Genomic DNA, 23,958 nt, shown 5'->3' on the forward strand with positions numbered 1-23,958 from the left:
AGTTATTCTCATACAGTGTACTTCACTTAAGTCTCTGATCAAAATATCTTCTCCTGGGACATTTCTGGCCTAATGATTAATACACTGGCATCCCATAGCATTTGTAACAGTAACCATGGGAAATGAATACTCTCCCTTATAGGGTTTTCCTTATACCAATATGTGGTTTTTGACATTGACACAGAAGTGAAGGACGTCTCTTGACACAGCATTCAGAACAGCACACATTCTGACTTTACGCCATTCTTTATGTCACAGGCTGTGTCATCACTTTTTAATTTAAGCAAAATTTGAAAATAGTTTATTTTATTTGGAGTGGACATTTGGCACAGTTGTTGAGACCCCCTTGGGACACCTACATCCTATATCTGAGTGCCTAAGTTGAGTCCTAGCTCCACTTCTGATTCAACTTTCTGCTAATGCACTACCTGAGAGACAGTAGGTGATGGCTCAAGTACTTGGGTTCTTGCCACTCATGTGTGAGATCTGAATTAAGTTCTGAGCTCCTGCTTTGGCCTGCCCTAGCCTTGCTGTTGCAGGCACTTGGGGAGTGGATGGAAGTAATTTCTCTCTGACTCTGTTTCTTTCTTTTCAAATAGGTAAAAATAAATAATAAACCATTAAGAAATTTAAAAAACATTTTTTGAGAAGCAGACACACACACACACACACAAAGAGAGAGAATGGGGTGGGGAGAGAGATGGAGAGAGCACCCATCCAAATGTACATGAAGCACGGAGCCAGGAATTCAATCCAGGTCTTCCACATGGGAGGCAAGGACCCAAGTACTGCCCCCCAAGGTGCACTTTAGTAGGAAGCTGTAGTTAGGAGAAGAACTGATACTTGAATCCAGGCCCTCTAATACAGGATGTAGGTGTTTCTATTTATGGCTTAACTGAAGTGCTGAATGTCTGTGCCATCACTCCATCTTTGAAACTGTGCTGTACATCCCCATGGATCCCCAAATGTTTTGTGGGTTTCCTCAGCTACCTTTATAAATTCTCCAATGCTAGTGATGCTTCTAGTTTCTTTGCAAAAAGTATATATCCAGACTGGTGCCGTGGCTCACTTGTCTAATCCTCCGCCTGTGGTGCCGGCACCCCGGGTTCTAGTCCTGGTCGGGGCGCTGGGGTCTGTCCTGGTTGCTCCTCTTCCAGTCCAGCTCTCTGCTGTGGCCCGGGAAGGCAGTGGAGGATGGGCCAAGAGTGCTTGGAACCTGCACCCGCATGGGAGACCAGGAGGAAGCACCTGGCTCCTGGCTTTGGATTGGTGCAGCACACCGGCCTTAGTGACCATTTTGGGGGTGAACCAACAGAGGGAAGACCTTTCTCTCTCTCTCTCTCTTTCTCTCTCTCTCTCTCTCTCTCTCTCTCTCACTGTCTAACTCTGCCTGTCAAAAAATAAAAGTGTATATCCAAAGTTCCCTTCATGAGTGAAGAATGCATTATTTGCCAAGAATGGGAGCATTTAATCATATTCACTAGCTCTTGAACATTCTGGGTTAGGAGGAAGCGCCCATCTGGCCCAGATAATTTATTCTTCTAGAAAAGTACCAACGTATACCTCTCCAGATCCAAAGTTGTAGAGTAGTAACATTATCTCAAATGTAATCAAGTGAACCAGGGCATTGGGCCAAAGTGTTAGGCTTTTCTTCTTACCTATTTGTTTTGAATAGGAATAGTTCATTCCTTAGTCCTCTGTTTGCCTAGCTGATCTATGAAATGGGTGTATAAGCACCACACCTTCCCACAGGACTATAACTTTGACGTCAGCAAGCTTCATTAGCTGCTGTTTGTCTAACCAGAGAGAACACGGGCAGGTGGAAAGTGTCTTTTAATTATCTGCCCACATGCCAGGTGCTGCTCACCCAACATTCAGACCGAGATTGGCATCATGTAAACTAGTCAAACAAGGAGGCATGGAACAGTAGAAACCAAAGGCAGGAAAGGAGTGCAAGAGAGGCTGCTGAGGTTCAGGGAAGTTTTCCTGTGTCTAAGGAAAGTGTGGTGGACACATACGTGTCACTTATCAACTGAGGGTCTTTGTAGAAGTTACTTAAACGTCAGAGCCCCATTTCCAAGTTAAGACAAGGGTAATACTACAAGGCTTCTAGGATTGTAAGAATGAGAAACATGTACTCCAACACAAGGAAATTATATATGTCTAAAGTGGAAGATATGCTAACTTCCTTTTTCTTATCATGGCATACTGTATGCATGCATTGAAATGCCACACTATATCCATAAACATATAGGATTACTACATGTCAATTAAAAATAAACATTACAACACAAAGAATGAGAGACATGTATGTTACCCACATGTGGCATTGAACCACTCAGTTAATGGCAGGAGTTATTGTTTCTGGGATTCTAGGGAGAAAGAGGGCCAAGCTTAATTACTACTGTTGTACCCTCAAGCAAAAGAGAAAAGACAATTTCCCCTTACATTTTAAAAGTAACCATTATTTACTTGTTGCACTAATAAGTAGATTGTGAAGGTGGAATTTTGCTTAAAAATAGTTCCTTGCCTCTTCTTCTGTCAATTTTGTTTTATTTGGTGTTGTTTTTGCCCTGAAGCATCTTCTCTGCAGCTTCATCCCTGGATATAACTGACATTACTGGAAATGAATTAAAAATGAAACATAGGGGTGGGTGTTTAGCCTAGCAGTCAGGATGCCTGTTAAGATATCTACATCCCACATCGGAGTATCTGTGTTTGACTCCAACTTCCTGCTAATGTAGACCATGGACACAGCAGGTGATAATCAAAGTAATTGGGTTCCTGCTACCCGTGGGGAGACTCAAATTGTACCCCAGCTGCTAGCTTCAGCTGTGGCTCTGCTTTGACTCTTACAGGCATTTGGGAAGTGAACCAGCAGCCAGGAACTAAGTCTGTCTCTTTCTCTCTCTCTTTCTGCCTCTATCCCTCTCTCTTCTCAAATAAATAGAAACAATTCAAAAACAAAGTATCAATTTGTAACATCCTGATGAGTTTCCACTTCTCATGCCAGGTAAATTACTGATGATGTCTTAATTATGCTTAGTACTGTCACATCAACATTGACAATGGACTCAGCTTACAGAAGGATGCCCTAGAGCTAGAATGAGCACACAAACACTTCTATTTACATTCATGGAGAGTATCTCAGCCCAGCCTCCAGCAGGCTTCTGTTCTGTGGAAACCAGAAGAAAGTACAAATTCTTCTGATGCAGGACTTGAAGCTATAGGAATCTTTGGTTAGTCAAGCTGGTGTGACCTAACCTGGGAGCCTTAGAGGAGCTAACATTAGAATCACAGTACAGGTAAAAAAGAGGACTTTTACCAACACCAGGAATGGAGAACCTAAATACATAGAGAGTTGAAAAGTAAAGGAGAAGAAGGTCAGCTATTAATCATTAATGTAGTCAAGGTATAATCCCACATATTAGCAGGTAACCTGGGCTTATTACCTAACCCAAGTCTTATTTTACACAACTGTAAAATTAGGATAATTAATACTTACCTCAAAGGTTTATTATCATGATTAAATAAAATAATGATGGTGAAGCACCTTGCAGATTATCCAGTATTTAGCAAGTGCTCAGAAATATCAGTTACTACTACCTCCTTTCTACAAATTCTCTTTCTCATATAGTGAAGTGTTGGAATTGGCTCAAACTAGAGCTGCATTCAATTGTGTACATCTCCCCCTTACTTCATGTACAAGGATACCATGTTTATAGCTTGGAATTTGCTATGGTGAGAGTATTTATATAGTAGAAACAGGCAAGTTCTTTACATTAGGGCTTTCTCAGTACTCTTCTCAGTTTTAAACATTTTTTAGATACCACTGGATATTGGTCACGGAATTTTACATCTTTGAACCTCAGTGTTTCATCTTTTTTAAAAAAAATATTTTATTTATTTATTTGAAAGGCAGAATTAGAGAGAATGAGAGAATCTTCCATCTGCTGGTTCACTCCTCAAATGACCACAATGGCCAGGGCTGGGCCAGGCCAAAGCCAGGAGCCAGGAGCTTATGCTGGGTCTCCCACATGGAGGCAGGGACCCAAGGACTTGAGCCATCCTCTGCTGCCCTCTCAGGTGCATTATCAGGGAGCTGGATAGGAAATGGAGCAGCCAGAACTTGAGCCTGTGCCCATGTGGGATGCTGGTGTTGAGGTGGCGGCTTAACCTGCTGCACCACTGCACCAGCCCCTCAGTTTTTCATCTTTTAATGAAGGGCAATAAAAAATTTTACAAGTCTCACAGAAGTTTGTGTCAAACAGCAGAATGACAAATGGAAAAATGACCTAAAGGAATAATGGTTAATATTACTACTAACTAGAGAAGGCACCAATAGTACATTTTCCTCAACGGAAGTAGACACAAGTCCCAGTTTTTCAGAGGAATTGGCGATGTAGAAGACCACAAAGTGAACATCTCAGTAAACCAGGTTAGCATACTTGCCTTCTAACTAATTGCACTGAACAGGCAAATATGCACTGGAACTATGCTATATGCAAAGCGTTACCACTGATGAAGAGTTTCTGCCTTCAGGGGACCTACACCCTAAGGGGAGACTGCTTAGGCCAGAATGACAAACCTGAGAAGTAAGTGTTGTGACAAGGAGAGCATAGGTTGCTATGGAACCATGCTGTCTAATACAGTAGTCACCAGCCATATACAGCCGCTGAGCACTTGAAACGTGACCAGGCAAATTTATGCTGGAAATGTGAAATGCATAGCAGATTTTGAGGAAATCAGGCTATCTCATCCATAACTTCATTATATTATTTATGTTGAAATATTAACATTTTAGATATATTGGATTAAATAAAATATATTATTAAAATTAATTTCAAATTATTTCAATGAGGGAAATATTTTCACATTAACAGTATTGTCTTCCAATATATAAACATTTACTTAGCTCTTCTCCAATTTCTTTTTGCAATGTTTTGTAGTTTCAATGTATATAAGACTTAGTTAAATATTTTCCTGGGGCTGGCGCTGTGGCATAGTACTAAAGCTGCTGCCTGCAGTGCTAGCATCTCATATGGGCTCCTGTTCAGGTCCTGGCTGTTCGACTTCTAATCCAGCTCCCTGCAAATGTGCCTGGGAAAGCAGCAGAGGATGGCCCAAGTGCTTGAGTCTGTGCACCCATATGGGAGACCTGGAAGAAACTCCTGGCTCCTGGCTTTGGTGTGGCCCAGCCATTTGAGGAGTGAAGCAGCAGGTGGAAGATTCTCTCTCTCTCTCTCTCTCTCTCTCTCTCTCTCTCTCTCTTTCCTTTCTCTATAACTCTGCCTTTCAAATAAGTAAATAAATCTTTAAAACACTTTTCCTAAGAATTTTATTTTTTATGTTATTATAAATGGAATTGTCAAACTGGGATGATAGTAAGTTTATCAGGATTCATTCTGACTACTGCTTGCCTTAATTTCTCAATTATGCTACTGCTTCTTTTTTTTAACTTTTATTTAATGAATATAAATTTCCAAAGTACAGCTTATGGATTACAATGGCTTCCCCCCACCCAATGACTTCCCTCCCACCCGCAACCTTCCCCTTTCCCGCTCTCTCTCTCTCTCTTTTTTTTTTTTTTTTTTTTTTTGACAGGCAGAGTGGACAGTGAGAGAGAGAGAGAGACAGAGAGAAAGGTCTTCCTTTGCCATTGGTTCACCCTCCAATGGCCACCACGGCCGGTGCGCTGCAGCCGGCACATCGCGCTGATCCAATGGCAGGAGCCAGGTACTTATCCTGGTCTCCCATGGGGTGCAGGGCCCAAGTACTTGGGCCATCCTCCACTGCACTCCCTGGCCACAGCAGAGAGCTGGCCTGAAAGAGGGGCAATCGGGACAGAATCCGGCACCCCGACCGGGACTAGAACCCGGTGTGCCGGTGCCGCAAGGCAGAGGATTAGCCTAGTGAGACGTGGCGCCAGATCCTGCTCTCTCTCCCCTTCCATTCATATCAAGATTCATTTTCAATTCTCTTTATATACAGAAGATCAGTTTAGCATACATTAAGTAAAGATTTCATCAGTTTGTACCCACATAGAAACACAAAGTGGAAAATACTGTTTGAGTACTCGTTATAGCATTAAATCACAATGTACAGCACATTAAGGACAGAGATCCTACATGAGGATTAAGTACACAGTGACTCCTGTTGTTGACTTTACAAATTGACACTCCTGTCTATGGCATCAGTAATCTCCCTATGCTTCAGTCATGAGTTTCCAAGGCTATGGAAGCCTTTTGAGTTCACCGACTCTTATCATATTTAGACAAGGTCATAGTCAAAGTGGAAGTTCTCTCCTCCCTTCAGAGAAAGGTACCTCCTTCTTTGAAGACCTGTTCTTTCCACTGGGATCTCACTCACGGAGTTCTTTCATTTAGGTCATTTTTTTTTTCCCCAGAGTGCCTTGGCTTTCCATGCCTGAAATACTCTCATGGGCTTTTCAGCCAGATCGGAATGCCTTTAGGGCTGATTCTGAGGCCAGAGTTATGTTTAGGACATCTGCCATTCTATGAGTCTGCTGTGTATCTCGCTTCCCATGTTGGATCGTTCTCTCCCTTTTTAATTCTATCGGTTAGTATTAGCAGACACTAGTCTTGTTTATGTGATCCCTTTGACTCTTAGTCCTTTCATTATGATCAATTGTGAACAGAAATTGATCACTTGGACTAGTGAGATGGCATTGGTACATGCCACCTTGATGGGATTGAATTGGAATCCCCTGGTATGTTTCTAACTCTACCATTTGGGGCAAGTCAGCTTGAGCATGTCCCAAATTGTACATCTCTTCCCTCTCTTATTCCCACTCTTATATTTAACAGCGATCACTTTTCAGTTAAATTTCAACACTTAAGAATAACTGTGTATTAATTACAGAATTAAACCAATAGTATTAAGTAGAACAGACAAAAAAAATACTAAGAGGGATAACTTATTAAGCTGTTCATCAACAGTCAGGGCTATGGCTGATCAAGTCACCGTTTCTCATAGTGTCCATTTCACTTCAACAGGTTTCCTTTTTGGTGTTCAGTCCATTGTCACCGATCAGGGAGAACATATGGTATTTGTCCCCTTGGGACTGGCTTATTTCACTCAGCATGATGTGTTCCAAATTCCTCCATCTTGTTGCAAATGACCAGATTTCATTGTTTTTGACTGCTGTCTAGTATTCTAAAGAGTACATATTCCATAATTTCTTTATCCAGTCTACCGTTGATGGGCATTTAGGTTGGTTCCAGGTCTTAGCTATTGTGAATTGAGCTGCAATAAACATTAATGTGCAGACAGCTTTTTTGTTTGCCAATTTCATTTCCTTTGGGTAAATTCCAAGGAGTGGGATGGCTGGGTCGAACGGTAGGCTTATATTCAGGTTTCTGAGGAATCTCCAGACTGACTTCCACAGTGGCTTGACCAGTTTGCATTCCCACCAACAGTGGGTTAGTGTCCCTTTTTCCCCACATCCTCTCCAGCATCTGTTGTTGGTAGATTTCTGTATGTGAGCCATTCTAACTGGGGTGAGGTGAAACCTCATTGCGGTTTTGATTAGCATTTCCCTGATTAATTATGCTACTGCTTCTGCTGGTATTACACGCAGCTTGCGGACCAGTTATTCTGTTGTTCTAGTCTAGCTAATGCCCTAGATGTTAGCTTGTTCCACAATCTGATCCAATTAAATTCGGGCAGAGGTAGTTTTTGAGAATAGTCTTTGATATTTGTTCTGACTCCTGGAGGGATTTCCTTAGTTTTTCCCTCCCCTAGTTCTTTTTGGTAAACCAGTTGACCTATGGTTTAACTTGTTACTGCAGTGGAGCTACCAGCTGTCTCTTAATTGTTCACCACCAAAATCTCTGTTTTAGAGAGCTGTAGGCTTGAACTTCCCCGCACCTAAATAAAGTCAATTTCTTTTATTTTTAAAGATTTATTTATTTTACTTGAAAGTCATATTTACAGAGAGAGAAAGAGAGGCAGAGAGAGAGAGAGAGGTCTTCCATCCACTGGTTCACTCCCCAATTGGCTGCAACGGCCAGTTCTGGGCCAATGCAAAGCCAGGAGCCAGGAGCTTCTTCTGGGTCTCCCACATGGGTGCAGGGGCCCAAGGACTTGGGCCATCCTCTACTGCTTTCCCAGGCCACATCAGAGAGCTGGCTCTTCTGAAATGGAGCAGCCAGGACTCCATATGGGGGTCCATATGGAACCAGCGCCCATATGGGATGCCAGCACTGCAGGTGGCGGTTTTACCTGCGATACCACCGCACCAGCCCCTAAAGTCAATTTCTTTAGAAAGAGTTTGGAACTTTGTGTTCTAACAGATTACTTCTCTCTCTGGACAAAGTCTCTGAACCCCTTACCTGGACCTGGAGAAGGAAACCATGGCACATTTATGTTGGAGAGATACCCCTATGTAAGCCGGACCCTGGGTGTAATGGCCCCTGATCTTTTTCTTGGCTTTCCTCTCCCAACATAGCCTCATAAGCAAGCTGGGGCAGAAGCAATCAGAGCTCTGTTATTTTCAGCCTGTCACATCTAGGGCCACGCCTGGGCATCTAAAAGAGTGAGACAGTGTAGCGTGGCTGCCAGCTGGGAGGACAAGGAGCTTGTTTTCTCGACCACATCCTCCCAGTGTGGAGCTGCAATCACTGTACTGAGATGTGGGTGAGGGAGGAAAGGACAGGAGAGGCCCCTGGTATTCTTACTGATATTTAGTAAATTTTCTCTAAGAAATACTTTTTCACATGCTGTGGTGCCCTTAGCACAATTTTTGGAGAATTTAAATTTGCTGTTTTTACACAATTTCATCCATTATAGCTGTTTCCTGGGGAGAGGGTTCTCAGTGCTCCTTCTTCTGCCATTCTGAAGTGGAACTAATCATGTATTTTGAGACAAAACTGCAAAACCATATAGAGGTAAATGTTTTGGTTTCCTGATGTGTGAAAATGAAAAGAATTTGATCAAAATGAGTAGCATACAAAAAGTTAATCAGTAAATCTCAAGTGACAGGCTGAGATAAAGTATTTACAAAGTACGTTGATAATAAAATATTGAATATTATTAACTGATGTATACCTAAAATGCATATGAATTCCTCTAAACCTTCAAGAAAATGATGGGCAAGCAATAGAAAAATGAACAATAGATTCAGTTTACAAATGGTAGAAACATATCCAATAAATTCTTAAAGAGAGGATTTGTTTCATTAGTAGTCACTTCAAATGTTGTTAAAAAGGAAATTTCACTGTACTCTTAACAAAAGACCAAAAATAAGTTATATGCTGTCATATGCTGAGGAAAACAGGAAACAGAAAGCCTCATGTACTACTGGTGAGAGTCCAAGATTTAAGAAATCCGTCTGATATTTAGTGAAATTAGATAACATTTAGCCTATAACTCAGAAAATATCATGCTTGATTAAGTGCTAGAAAATCTTTCACAAGAAATCAAGGAAGGGCCTGCCTTGTGGCATAGTGGGTTAAACCACTGCTTGTAACACCAGTGTCCCATGTGGGTGCCAATTGGAGTCCAGGCTGTTCCACTTCCAATCCAGCTCCATGCTAATGCACCTGGGAAAGCAGCAGCAGATGAGCCAACTGCTAAGGCCTCTGCACCCACATGGGAGACCTAGAAGAAACTCCTGGCTCCAGCCTGGCCCAGCCCTGGTTTGTTGTGGCCATTTGGGGAGTGAACTGGGAAGACCTCTCTCATCAATTTCTCTCTCTCCCTTTTTCCCTCTCTTTCCCTCTCTCTCTCTCTCTCTGAAGCTATGCCTTTCAAATAAATAAATAAATCTTTTTATAAAAAAAGAAAGAAAAAAGAGAAGTGATTGACAGTGGCATTGTTGCTATTGACTGTCAGAGCCAAAGATTTGGAACCAGCCTAAATTGATGAACATAATGTGGCACTTGCTATTATCAAGTAAAGTATATGAGTCAAGAAGAAGAAACTTGATCTACCTGTATCAAAGAACAGTTCACAAATATAACACAGAGTATAGAAAGTAAATAGAGGGGCCGGCGCTGTGGCTCACTTGGTTAAGCCTCTGCCTGTGGCGCTGGCATCCCAAATGGGCACTGGATTGCTCCTCTTCCAGTCCAGCTCTCTGCTGTGGCCAGGAGGGCAGTAGAGGATGGCCCAAGTGCTTGGGCCCCTGCACCCATGTGGGAGATCAGGAGGAAGCATCTGGGTCCTGGCTTCAGATTGGCACAGTGCGCCCACCTTAGCAGCCATTTGGGGAGTGAACTAACAGAAGGAAGACCTTTCTCTCTGTCTCTCTCTCACTGTCTAACTCTGCCTGTCAAATAAAAAAAAGAAAATAAAAGAAAGTAAATATAGCAGTGAAATGCTTAGTGCAATGCAATTTATGTAAAACAAAGTAATACTTTATGTTGCTTAGTACACAAATATGTGAAGGATGATGGAAAGGCATGCATTAAATATGTGAGCATGAGATGGAAATGCATTGAGGTCGGAGATGAAGCTGACAAAAATGCATAAAATTAAATTGAGAAGGTGCTGCACAGGTAGTCCTGTCAATAATATGGCACAAACTGTGATTGATCCTATCAGTCCAATTCTGTGTATGGGAGCCTTACAATTTTAGTGATGATGATTAAACAAGGCAATGTACATATGCATAACTAGCAGTATACCTAGCCACTGCCAATTCTTCTTTATTTTCCAACTACCTTAGAGTGCTAGAAACAGAACTAGGAAAATAGATGAATTTTGAAAATTCCGCAAAAATTATAGTTTAAATTACTTTTGTAAAAATTATTCAAAAATTAGTTTAAAAAATTACTATTTATTTTTTAAACTGACTAATGTCTCAATCAGGTAGAAACCAACTGGGAGGGCAGGATCTTTTAAAAATTATTATTATATGTTTTAAAGATTTATTTATTTATTTGAAAATCAGAGTTACAGAAAGAGATGGAAAGACAGAGAATGAAACAGATCTCTCTGCTGGTTCACTCCTCAAGTGGCCATGATGACTGGGGCTGAGCCAGGCCAAAATCAGGAGCTGGGAGCTTCATCTGCATCTCCTACGTGGGTAACAGGGCCCCAACACTTGGACCACCTTCTACTGATTTTCTCAGGCCATTATCAGGGAGCTGGATTGGAAGTAGTGCAGCTGGCACCCAAACCAACACCTATATGGGATGCTGATGTTGCATGAAGTGGCTTTACCTTCTATACCACAATTCTAGCCACTAAAATTCATGTTAAATTTATTTTTTGTCTTTTATTTATTTAAAAAGCAGAAGGAGGGAGGGAGGAAGGGGGGGAGAGAGAGAGAGAGAGAGAGATGAGAACGCTTCCAACCACTGGTTTGCTCCCCAAATTCCTGCAAATAGCCAGGGCTAGCAAGGCTGAAGGGAGGAGCCAGGAACTGCATCCAGGTCTCCCATGTCAATGGCAGGAACCCAAATACTCTGGCCATCTTCTGCTGCTTTCCCAGAGTGTGTATTAGCAGGAAGCTGGAATCAAAAGCAAAGCTGAGGCTGGCACCGCGGCTCACTTGGCTAATCCTCCGCCTTGCGGCGCCGGTACCCCAGGTTCTAGTCCTGGTCGGGGCGCCAGATTCTGTCCCAGTTGCTCCTCTTCCAGTCCAGCTCTCTGCTGTGGCCAGGGAGTGCAGTGGAGGATGGCCCAAGTCCTTGGGCCCTGCACCCCATGGGAGACCAGGAGGAAGCACCTGGCTCCTGGCTTCAGATTGGCTCAGCACGCCAGAAAATGAAAATTTTAAATCCTGGACAGGATTGGAAATTCTTGAAATATGTTACAAATTGTGCCATGTGCTCATAAACTTTAAGAGGGACTGTTAGAACTTTCCAGCACTGGATTGGATGGTCTCCACAAAACTGCCTGGGCAAAATCGTGTGGTACCAGGTCATCTGGTGAATTTCCAAGGGGAGAAGGCCACTACAATACTTTCACACTCCTTGCTTTATATATTTCTGCACAACAATTCCCAAAATAAAATGAGGATTTACCCTTATAAATCAATACTCCAAACTATATTTCCTTATAGCGAACAAACATCCAGAACACACCACTTTATTACTGCCACATACCCAACTCATCAATATTCTTCAAATCTGAAGTACAGGAGAGAGTAGAATGAGAAAGGGCATTGGGCAAGGACCAACCTGGGTATGAATCTAGAGTCAATTTCTTACTAGCTTTATGAGTTTGTTTTGGACATGGTTTTAAACCCCACTGTGCTATAACTTCCCAAGTGAAAAGGGGAAATAATATCCCACTCTTGAATCCTGAGAATTAGAGCATTAAAGGAAACATTCAAACCAGTTTTTCCTGTCATGTTCCTTGACTATTCTTGTATCCAGTGATCTCTTCTGTCTTTGAACTCTCTCAACACATATAAGTGCAATTCAGTAAGTTACTGACTTGATGGTGATCTCATTTCATGATAAGGGTACTTCTTAGGGTGCTTCATAACCACCCAATTGGTTCCTACTAAGCTGAGAAGAAAGTATTATGTAAGAGAAGGAATTCCGAAAGAACCGCCTCGTCGGAAGGACAATCCAAGTTGCACACCTTCCATAGGGCACAAATGTAAAAGAACATGTGTTGGAACAGCAGCCCGACTGTGTGTTACCAAAGCAACAAATTGGAAAGGACTGAAGGAGCCTGGCACTTCTCTTAAAATACCTCACTGCTATCAGTGGAAAAGTCTGAAAATGCTCATCAGAAGAAAGGTGCGCTAGGTCAAACAAAACCAAATGAAACGTTCATCTCCGCAGAGGCTGTGACCCTAAGGGGAAGCCTCAGCAAAGGCACTAAGTCCTTTGTTTCACCCTCCACAAGCACAGGGGTGACCCATCCTCTCTTGATTCTGAGGCCACCAAGGAAAGTGCACAATTGAATGTTGCCATGACAAATCTAATGTAGGTAATCCTTTTTCTCTCCAAATAGCAAGGCAGCATCCACTGTCCAGAAGGATTCTCTTTTTCTAGCTTGTTGAAACTCATGATCTCACATAGGCTTATAAGGATATATACCAAGTCACAAAAATAGGTCAGCTTCACCCTCCTGCATCTATCAGAAAAAAAAAAATACAGTTTAACTGATAAGAAGAGTGTTGAAAGCTAAGTTTGATATCAAATCACCAAGCCATGATGGATGATTTCCTGGGTATATAACAAGCTCATTTCCCCAAGATGCACTGGGAAAAGAGGTGTGTCTTATTTTTCTAGGTGCGGAAACTGAGAGCCTTGCATGAAGGGATTCACGTGGAGTGCCCTTTCAGCGTCCACCTCCTCATGGTCCCCAGGAAGTCAATCACTGAGGCAACCGGAGGATGTTCACACTGCTCAGGCTCTTGAGCCAAAGGAGTTTGCCCCTTCTAATGTAATACAAATTGCTGTGAAGAACTTAGAGCCTTAAGGGGAACTTGGAGTTATTCTATTCTGGCTATTATACAGAGCCATTTGTTCCACACATTTAATGAGTACAGTGACATTTAGATTTATATAGTTAGCATACCAAGTGGCTGCTGTGAACAAAGGACTACAACAGACCTTTAAGAACACTCTTCTCATCAGTGGAGGAACACAGACAACCTGGGAAGCTTTTTTTCCCCCTTTCTTCTTTTTAATAACTTTGTTAAGGATTAATTTACATACCATAATCTACATGTATTTTAAGTGTGCAATTCAGGACTTTTTAGTAAACTTACAGAACTGTATAAACATTGCTCCAATCCAATTTTAGAACATTGCCATCACCTCAGGAGCTTGAAAAAATATTAATTCCCAGGCTTACCTTAGACTAAGGAAGTCAGACTTTTTGAGAGAATTTCAAGCAGCTTCTCTATTGTTTATGAAATGTAGCACATACTGAGGATTGTGATCAAAGATATGGATGTGAGGGGCACCAAGTTCCTGCCCTTAGGGGATGTGTATGTAAGCAGGGCTTCTCAGCCTTGGCACTACTGACATTTGGGGCCAGATAATTCATTCTCATTAAGGGCTGAACTGTGCACTGTAAGATGCTTAGCAGCATCTTTTTGGCTCCCTCCCTTCCTCCCAACCAAATGTCAGTAATACCTTTCACCTCCTCCTGTTACCACCAGAAACTGTAATAAGGAAAAAGGTCTGTAGTTATTGCCAAATGTCCACTGTGGGTGGAGATCGCCCTCAGGTAGCAACCAGCAGTCTGCAAAAATTGTAAGATATATTATAAATAAGATGAAAACTTCACAGAAAACTATTAATACCGTGAGATGGACAAAAACAATGGTATAGCAACTAGAAGAGTAGGAGAAGGAGGAGTAAGAGTAGACGAGGAGGAGGAGGGGGAGGAGGAAAATGTGGAGGAGGAGGAAGAGTGTGGTCTAATGGCAAGGTGAAAGGTTTTGAAGCAACAAAGGCTTAGGTGATATCCTGGTTCTGCATTAGTTGGGTTTTATCCTGCTTGTTAAGGTAGCCAAATTTTATGAGCCATTCAATATATGTTAGAGTTATCTAAAAAATGAAGATAGTAATATATCGCTTGCTAAACCCTTGGCAGGGTAAGCAGAAACTGCCAAGTATTAGTTAACACGCTAACTAATGGCCACTATGCACTTGAAAAAGCCTTACATTGATTCAGCTTTTACTCTGTTCCAAGTGATGTTGTAAGTGCATTACATAATATTCCATTTCATCCCCACACCAATCCTATAAAATAATACATATTATCTCCATTTTATAGATGAGGAAATTGACTTGGAGAAGGTAAATGATTTACCCAAATCATAGAGTCTGGTAAAGATGGGAATTCAAGAAGCAGATTGATCTGATTTGAAAACTGGTATACTTGACAGTGCTTTTTAAATATGTTCATTATAAGGACCAACTGGTACATTGGGATACGATCATGGACTTGTATTTCCAAAAGCACCTCAGCCAAGTTTGGCAATGATTGCTAAAATGCTTCTCATAAGTACTGAATAAATATTAAATAAAAGCAACCCAGCTAAAATTCCCAGTTTGGAAGGGTAGAGAAACACCTAGGATTTTGACAGGAATAGAAAGAAAGACAGCACTGCCAAATGTGGGAATAAAATGAATAAAGTAGGAAGCTTAAATATATGTAATGCATTTACTATGCTGCAATAACAAGGGCTAACATTTATTTTGAGCTCACTGGGACAATACTAAGCTCACAGGTACTAGTACTAAGCATGTTTCATAGATCACCTCATTGTACAACTTTGTGAGGTGGCTGCTCATTTTCTTATTTATGGATGAAATTGCTGAAGTTAAAAGTGATGGAGCAACTTGTATAGGATGACATAACAGTCAGGACAGCTTATGAAACAGGACAGCCTGACTCCAGAGCCTGCTCCTCCTAACCCTCATGCCACATTGTGAGGGGAAACCCTGGAAAGACATTGTGGACAGGCAGACTGGGGCCAAACTTGTTGTCGCTCCCCGTCTTCGTGGAGGAACGACACAGGACCCTGTGTTCTTTCGTCTGCTCGGCCCTTCCCGGGTTTGCTGCTGGTTCTTCCCGGGTTGGCTACCATCCCTTCCACCTCCGTGGAAGGGCGGTTCCCCCTGCCACTTTCCCCACTTCCGCAGGGGAGCGGCACACCGCCAGCCGGCTCTCTCGGGGGCTGCTCAGATGTTCCTCAGGTGTTCCCCTTAGATGTTCCTGGTGCATATTGTCTCTCTCCTCCTTTATAGTCCTCTTCCACCAATCCCAACTCTGCTACCCACACGCCGAGCACGCTGCTCTCCTCCAATCAGGAGCAGGTCCTGTTGTTTATTGGTTGAACTGGAGGCAGCTGTGTAGAAGCTGTTTCCTCCTCTCCCAGCGCCATATTGTGGGAGAGCAGATGCATAGAATAAGTCTTAATTCCAGTAACTTAGTCTAGTCCGAGTTGCTCCCAGTTGCTCCCCACAGATCCCCCTTTCTTTTTATTTTTGGCATTGATACGCGCCTGTATTCGGTGCCTCGCGGCACACACTCTGCTCTGCTTGCTAGAGTTGCCCACAGGTGCTTACAAGTCCTATCAATCAGGCAAACCGAATCCGGGTCCTCTCTTCGCCATGTTGTGAGGAGGTTTTTAGGCGCTGATGCATGCCTGTGTTCGGTGCCCTGCAGCGCATGCTCTGCTCTGCTAGAACTGCCTGCAGGTGCTTACAAGCCCTACCAATCAGGCACACCGAATCCAAGCCCTCTCATTGCCATCTTGTGGGGAGACTTATTGGTGTTGATAACGTGCTTGTCTTCGGTGACCTGCAGCTGCCCACAGGTGCTTATCATCTTACTAATCAGGCAGACCGAATCCAAGCTCTCTCATTGCCATGTTGTGGGGAGGCCTTATTTTTCTCTATTTCTCTATCTCCGGGCATTCCTATCTCTCCTATTTTACTTCTATCTGCCAGCATTCCTATTTCTCTCATTTTACTTCTATACTTCTGTTTCTCTTATCCCCGCGGTTTCCTGGCACCCGCCCCGAGGCTGCTTCTCGGCGCCTCACCCGCGGCAGCTTCCCGGCTCTGCGCGCTCCGCGGTCTCCGCGCCCTTTGCGCCCGCACCACGGCCTTCGCGCTAGCCCCACGTTTCCTACTCACGCCCTGTGTGCTCTCCCTGTTTGTGCCCCCCGCGCTCTCTCTGCGTGCAGCGGCTTCCGCGAGTCACACAGCCTAGCTCACGTTTCCGCCACCAGTATTCAGTCTAAGTTCCCCGGGCTAACCTGGCGAATTCAACCTAGCTCACGTCTGCGCCTTTCAGTTTGGCTTCCCGTCTTTTGCTCCCCAGGCTAATCTGACGGATTCCAACCTGGCTTACGTTTCCGCCTCTGGTTCCAGATTTTCGCCCCTTGTTCCCCGGGCTGACTTGAAGAATCCCAAGATAGCTTACGTCTCCGCTTCAGCCTGCACCCACGGCTTCATTTTCCCTAACATTTTTCTCTACCCGGTATGTTTCCTAACTTTTCTTCCAACAATATTCCCCTCTCATTTCTCCTGGCTTCTCCCCACAGTCCGTATCCAAGTCTAAGTTTCTTCTAGGTTTCACTTTCGCTTTCAATCTCCTAGCTTCCCCGCCATAGTCTGCATCTGGTTTCACTTTCACTTTCAATCCTAGCTTTCAATCCTAACTTCTTTCCCACAGTCCATATCCGAGTCTATGCCTAGGCTTTGGATAGCTTCTTCTGGCACCTTTTCCGTCCGGCTTTTCCCTAGGCTCTTTGCTAGTCTCTCTCTCCGGTATTTTCCCGCTTCTTCCCGTTTCTTCCCTCCTAAGTTTCCTATCCGAGTCACAGCACCATTACGTCGCTCCCCCTCTTCATGGAGGAACGACACTAAACCCTGCCTAGGCTTCATATCCGAGTCACAGCACCATTATGTCGCTCCCCCTCTTCGCGGAGGAACGACACTGAACCCTGCCTAGGTTTCCTATCCGAGTCACGGCACCATTATGTCGCTCCCCGTCTTCGTGGAGGAACGACACAGGACCCTGCGTTGTTCTTTCGTCTGCTCGGCCCTTCCCAGGTTTGCTGCTGGTTCTTCCCAGGTTGGCTACCGTCCCTTCCACCTCCGTGGAAGGGCGGTTCCCCCTGCCACTTTCCCCACTTCCGCGGGGGAGTGGCACACCGCCGGCCGGCTCTCTCGGGGGCTGCTCAGATGTTCCTCAGGTGTTCCCCTTAGATGTTCCTGGTGTATATTGTCTTTCTCCTCCTTTATAGTCCTCTTCCACCAATCCCAACTCTGCTACCCACACGCCGAGCACGCTGCTCTCCTCCAATCAGGAGCAGGTCCTGTTGTTTATTGGTTGAACTGGAGGCAGCTGTGTAGAAGCTGTTTCCTCCTCTCCCAGCGCCATATTGTGGGAGAGCAGATGCATAGAATAAGTCTTAATTCCAGTAACTTAGTCTAGTCCGAGTTGCTCCCAGTTGCTCCCCACATTGTAATATTAGATATCTATTCTGTTAGAACCACTTTCTGTGGGCCGACCTCTCTGCATGCCCTGAATCCAACTCACATAACAACTGAATTAAAGTACTTGAATATCAGTGAGTAGATAGAACTTGTCCAACATAGCTACTGTGTCAAAGGGATTAGGTTAAAATTTTAGCTTGTTCCCAAATTCTTATTTTTAAACTATCTCATAATTTTGTTAATCCAAATTTTGGGGAGCTTTGTAGACAATGGCTTCATAATGACTTTATAACTATTTATTTCACACTTGTATTTCATTCAACAAGTCATTATGTATGTGCATAAGAGTGTGTGCATTAGGTCAGAGCCACAGAGCTAGCAAAAACTAAGGCATGGTTGTGTCCTGGAAGGGACCACAGTCTTGTGTGGAAACAGACTCATACACAATTAATTCTCTAATAGTAGGGGAGTATGAGAAATACTCCATCTAGAGAAAAGGGGGGATGAAATACTGCCTGAGGAAGTAGAGAGCTGGAGATGGCAGTTGAGCAGAGACTTGAACAGCTGAAGACACATACCAGGGGTGATTGGCGATTCCTTATTTCTTCAGAGGAATCCTTAATTCTTCAGACACTTAGCACACAGGTGACTGCAAAATCAACAAAGCACTTTAAGATTAGTTGATTCTGAGATGGAAGAGTGTTTGAGAGGAGATCAATTGTTAGCCTGGTGGCCTGGGAATAAGACAGGGAAGATCTAGGCACCCATGAGATTAGGAGCAAGAAAGCAGAGAAGGAAAGTCAAGGAGAGATGGTAGAGAATGTTTTGCACAATGAACACTCAGTGATTAGATCCATCTATGTGGTTTATCCTGGAAAGGAAAATTCAGAGAGGGAGAGAGCATGGGAGTATAAGTTTGAATTTTTGTAATTTACTCCCTGATCCAGTGGGTTGATTTCCTGTGCATAAAACTTTTTCTCCCCTTTCCCAGACACATAAATTCTTTCATTTAGAGATATTTTAGGCCTATGTTGTTGTTTGAACAAATATTTGGCTCTTCAGCATGCAGATATTTAAAACTCAAAGTCATAACTTAATGGTGCTCAAAAGGGCAGAGGCTTGATCCAGTTTTGGTGTCTGTCGGGTGATGGCCTAGTGGAGGTCATTGGTCCTTGGAGATGTGCCCTTAGAAGGTGGTTCTCGTGACAGGGTTGGTTATAAAACTTGAGTTGGCCTAAGTGCTCTCTCTCTCTTTCTCTGCTAATAGCAAGCCATGTGATCCTTCCTGTGCACTCATTCTGCCGTTCATTTCCTTCATCAAAAGCCAAACCAGGGGCAGCACTGTGGCATAGTAGGTTAAGCCTCTGGCTGCAGCACTGGCATCCCATATGGGCACCAGTGCCAGTCTTGGCTGCTCCACTTCTAAACTAGCTCTCTGGTAATGGCCTGGGAAAGCAGTGGAAGATGGCCCAAATGCTTGGGACCGTGCACCTGTGTGGGAGACCCAGAAGAATCTCCTGGCTCCTAGCTTCAGATCAGTCCAGATGCAGCTGTTGTGGCCAATTGGGGAGTGAATCAGTAGATTGAAGACCTTTATCTTTGTCTGTCCCTCAATCTTTCTGTAGCTCTACCTCTCAAATCAATAAATAAAATCTTAAAAAAAAATGCCAGACCAATGAGGTCTCCTGATCTGGAACTGTGACCCTCCAAAATCACAAGCAAAAATAAACCTCCTCACTTCAAAGGCAACTTGTCAGGGCATTCCAAGCTGGAAGATTAGGGAGCCATGTGCTGTGAATAAACAGTAAGGGAAGAACTGTAGGATGTATACTCTCAGGGGAGAATTGGAGAGAAAACCACACTGGAGGTCCTACAAGAGGAAGAAGAATGCTGTGGACCTGTGTGGTGGGTGCAGACTCGCAGCACAACATGAACACAACTGCAGAAGCCAAGAGCCAGAGCAGACAGCAGTTTGGAGATGGAGATGAGGCTGGACTGTAGCAACCCATGGTATAGCCAGAGGGAGCACATGGTGTGAGTCTGGACTGGAGCTCTGGGGGCTGGCAGTTGCTGGTGGTTGCCCTTGGACCCAGTGTAAGTAGAGGGGGCACATTCATCTCACCTCAATTACCCCACAACAGTGCCCGCTTCCTGGCTGAGAAAGGGAGAGCACCATTTTGGGTTTGGGTGTAAGCATATACAACAACTGGCTGAGACAGGATGGCTTCTCAACAGTACTGGTGGCAGTGGCAGGCAGGGAGCAGCATTCGACTGGTGGCACTTGTGTTTGTGTGTGATCTGGAGATCCTAGAGGAACAATCATAGTCCCCACTGACACTGAAACTGACTGGGAGGTAGCTGGGCAACCATGTGGGATGGTGAGGCACCTGCAGCCTCCCAGGATCAAGAGGCCTAGGAAGAGCTGTCTCAAGGAACATCTGCCTCTGTGTTGACTGGACAGGCTGGCAAGGCAGAGGGAAGCCTCTGGACCCAGTGACTTTGGGAAGCTTATGTGTTGAGACCATGGGGACTAGGTGGTTACATGAGAAGGTACAGGGTGTAGGTGGGTATTGAGATCTACCAAGCCCAACTGGGTTGTTACCCTGGATACTTGCCCCACCATGGAGCACTGACCAAAGCTCTCTGACCACACCCACCATACATCTTTTGGTATTTGCTGAAGTGTAATCATCCCACTAAGCCACAAAGGCATAGCTCAAAGATAAAAGCCATCAGAGGAGAAAAACAAAAATCAATTCCACAAATGTCTAAAACAATCATAAAAATTCAAGAAACAAGAATAAGGAAGAGGCCATGAGCCCCCCACCAAGGAACATAACAACATTTCAATATTAGAATTCAAAGATGAAGAGATTGAGGAAATGCTGAAAACAAGCAAATCCACAAACTAAAGAAAACCATACATGACATGAATGAAAATTTTTTTCTTAAAATCGAGATTTTAAGGAAAAATCAAAATGAAATATTAAAAATGAACTTCAATAGATCAAATAAAAAATGCAGCAGACTTGGTGAGGCAGAAGAAAGAATAAATGAACTAGAAGAGAAATCTTTGGAAATCTTACAGTCAGACCAAAACAAAAATAAAAAATAAAAAACCAAGAAGAAAATAGAAAACTTAAAAACAGTGTTGGAGGGGCCGGCGCTGTGGCTCACTTGGTTAATCCTGTGGCGCTGGCATGCCATGTGGGTGCCGGGTTCTGGTCCCGGTTGCTCCTCTTCCAGTCCAACTCTCTGCTGTGGCCTGGGGAAGGCAGTGGAGGATGGCTCGGGTGCTTGGGCCCCTGCACCCGCATGGGAGACCAGGAGGAGGCACCTGGCTCCTGGCTTTGGAAGGGCACAGCACAACAGCCGTGGTGGCCGTTTGGGGGGTGAACCAGCGGAGGGAGGACCTTTCACTCTGTCTCTCTCTCTCACTATCTAACTCTGCCTGTCAAATAAAAAAAAAAAAAACACGGTGTTGGAGATTTATGGGGTACTAGCAAATAACTCAACATACGGGTCTTAGGAGTTCCTGAAAGAGTGGAAAGAGAGAATGGAGTAGAAGTCCTATTTAATGAAATAATTAGAAAAAAAACTTCCCCAATTTGGAGAAAGAAAGGGACGTCCAAGTACAGGAAGCACATAGAACTCCTAACAGACATGACCAGAAGAGATCTTCACCACAACACATTGTAGTCAAACTTTCCACAGTAAAGCATAATGAAAAGATTCTGCAATGTGCATGAGAGCAATGCCAGATTACTTTCAGAAGATCTCCAATTAGACTCACAGCTGACTTCTTTCAGAAACTATACAGGCTAGAAGGGAATGGTGAGAGATAGTCCATGTCTTAAAAGAAAAAACCCTGTCAACCCAGCATATGGAAAAGTTATCTGTACCCCCATGTTTATTGTGGCTGAATTCACAATGGCTAAGATATGGCATCAACCCAAATGTCTGTCAGCTGAAGATCAGTTAAAGAAATTATGGGCTATGTACACCATGGAATACTGCACAGTGATTAAAAAAATGAAATCCTGTTGTACTCTTTTACTTACTCTTTTTCATTAATTATACTGAAAATAGATCTTAGTAAAAATTAAGAGTAGGAATGAGAGAAGGAGGGAGGAAAGGGTTGGAGCATGGGCGGGAGAAAGAGTATGGGGGAAGCGTCAGTATGTTCCCAAATCTGTGTATATGAAATATATTAAACTTGCATAATTTAAATAAAATTAAAACAAATACAAAAGACAAAGGGAAAAAACGCAGCTTGTCTAATCTAGAAGCAACTAGATATGTAGTAGAGTAATGAATACCTGACATACAGGTTAGGAATTTGCCCTTTGGCAGCACAAATGTTTTTTGAGAGCACCTGATATCTGGAAGGTAACAAATAGGAGATCAAGAAAAATTTCCCCAATTTTCTAAGTTTGCTAAAGGCTTTGCTGACAACTTGTGAGTGAAAATTCTAACTTTGAGAATTTCTTATTTATTTTAATTGTACATTTTTCTGGAATGCTGTGATACTTTTTTGAAGATTTATTTTAGGGGCCAGCTCTGCGGCATAGCAGGTAAGCTGCCAACTGCAGTGCTGGCACCCCATATGGACACCAGTTCGAATCCCAGTTGCTCCACTTCCCATCCAGCTCCTTGCTAATGCACCTGGGAAAGCAGCAAAAAATGACCCAAGTGCTTGGGACCTTACAGCTGTGGGGGAGACCCAGAAGAAGCTGCAGGTTTCCAGCTTCGGATTGGCAGAGCTCTGGCCACTGGGGCCATTTGGTGAGTGAACCAGTGGATGGAAGACCTCTCTCTCTCTCTGCTTCTGCCTCTGCCTCTGCCTCTGCCTCTCTGTAACTCTGCCTTTCAAAAAATAAGTAAATTTTTTTTTTTTAAAAAGATGTATTTTATTCATGGGGGTTGGAGAAAGAGAAAGGAAAGTATTTTCCATCTACTGGTTTACTCCTCAAATGGCTGCAATGACTGGGGCTGGGCAAGACTAAAGCCAGGCACTCAAGTTCTTGGGCCATTTTCTGCTGTCTTCCGTCACATTAGCAGGGAGCCGGATGGAAAGCAGAGCTGCCAGGACTTGAACCAGCACTCTGATATGGGCTTCGGGCATGGCAGGCGGTGGTTTAACCCACTACACCATAATGACAGCCCCACAGTGTGATATTTTAATACATGTACAGTATGTAATTACCAGGTAATGTTAGTTAGCATTTTCATCCATGTAAAGATTTTTTCAAAAACTTCTGATTATCACCTAATGACTATATATATTTCTGAGATACAGTGTGATATTTCAGTACATATGTACAGTGTGTAGTGATCAAATCAGGGTAGTTATCACTTCCATCTCCTTATCATCACTTTTGTTTGAAGTGCTTGAACTCCTCTCTGATAGTTATTCATATAATGTGTAGTAGGTTACTGTGACTACCGTCCCCCCAGTATGAGCAGCTCCTATTATTATGCTATTTTCTTTCCCATGATTGCATTAAGTAATCAAGACTCAATTCTGAAAATAAGGTGTTTTTAGTGTTCAGAAGTAGTTACATCTTTCCCTTTCCTCTATCTTCATTTCCTCTCTTCCTCTTTTCCTTCAACAGATGTGTTCAGAGGCAAATGTGAGTTAAACATTGACTGAGCTTTCCCTGTTCCTGAATATCTAGACTTGATTGTCTCGAACCTGTGTTCCATGCCCTGTGAGATTCTGAAGGCCACTCTAAGATGACTGCATTCCCAGGAGACCCTCAGTCCTGTTTTTCTGAGTTTAGTAGGTTAATTCAGCGATTGACAGAACTCTATACCATCCCTTATTCCTGCTCAAGAGGGAGTATATATCACTCAAGCACGTGATATAAGACTCACTAAAGACTAAGAGAAGCAAAGGGAGGGTTTAAACTGCTGGAAGACAAATATCTTCAAAACCAAAAAGTCATCCAGCCTTACCCTTAACAGCAACTTTCCATTGTTGTATTCTCTCACCCAGAACAGATTCCCAAGCATGCCATCTTCCTCCCCTCCCACTTTAAATTCTCAAGTTCTGGGAAGACAT

General features: G+C 43.4%; 1 protein-coding gene across 1 annotated transcript in view; it reads left to right on the plus strand.

Annotated features, from left to right (window-relative positions):
• The window catches only part of TNFRSF21 (TNF receptor superfamily member 21), a 244,709-nt gene that overhangs the window by 120,883 nt on the left and 99,868 nt on the right, over positions 1-23,958 (plus strand). The gene's annotated exons all lie outside the window — the stretch shown is intronic.

The sequence above is a fragment of the Oryctolagus cuniculus genome, chromosome 5 (genome assembly GCF_051225735.1).
Source record: "Oryctolagus cuniculus isolate XC-2025 breed Fujian yellow rabbit chromosome 5, ASM5122573v1, whole genome shotgun sequence".
Classification (NCBI taxonomy): Eukaryota; Metazoa; Chordata; class Mammalia; order Lagomorpha; family Leporidae; genus Oryctolagus; species Oryctolagus cuniculus.